The 745-nt window shown below is 39.5% G+C and overlaps 1 pseudogene; it reads right to left on the bottom strand.

The window, feature by feature from the left end:
* Positions 1–388: 388 nt before the first annotated feature.
* LOC101566435 overlaps positions 389–745 on the bottom strand; it is a 4,164-nt pseudogene continuing 3,807 nt past the window's right edge.

Raw genomic sequence — 745 nt, 5'->3', positions numbered from 1 at the left:
ATGCTACCCATATTATGGTAACATGTGAAAATGCAAAGGTACCATAGAACTAAAGTAATCTGAACAGCACTACCTAAGAAAATGTGACTGGTTGTCATGCAATGCTAAGACTGTATCCATCACCCTAAGCACAATGGTTTATAAAGCATCAGGTTTCCAGGAGTGAAACTGTTCTAGGAAAGTCAATAAATCTTCTGAAAGTTTTATACGTGTAAAACAAGGATAAGGCTGTACTATCTTGATATCTGAAGGTAGTATCAGCTGGAACTGTTAAGATTCCCATCCACAATGTAAGATAGGACAGTCCTCATGTAGCATACGTCCCCTGGCTCCAGGAAAGCTCCATGTACACGATGCAGAAGTTGCCAAAGAGGGAAACTCGAGAAGTTCAGCTGTGTCTCTGCCATGCTAAGTACTTGTAAACCTCAGGAATGGTGTGATCCATCAGGCTTTTCATAATGCTTGGTGTCATCCATTTAATAATATGTTCAAAGATATAAGCAGGTTATGACTGTTATGGTGACTATAGTCCCAGACATTGAAAGTATGTCTGCTATTTGAGAATCCTTCAATCCAATGACATTCTGCCCACTGATTTCACAAATGTTATGTTCAGTAGAAGACCATTTCTGGCAGCAGAACTGTCTTTCACTATGAATGTTATTTTTCCACTTGTGAAGAATAAAACCAACATGCCAAGTACTACCCTTGTACATGGTAACCGTCCACTTAAAGGGCCTATCAA

Source organism: Octodon degus, unplaced genomic scaffold (assembly GCF_000260255.1).
Source record: "Octodon degus isolate 3935 unplaced genomic scaffold, OctDeg1.0 scaffold00436, whole genome shotgun sequence".
Lineage (NCBI taxonomy): Eukaryota > Metazoa > Chordata > Mammalia > Rodentia > Octodontidae > Octodon > Octodon degus.
Note: the sequence above shows the minus strand (reverse complement) of the source record. Positions and strands in the feature narration are given on the sequence as shown.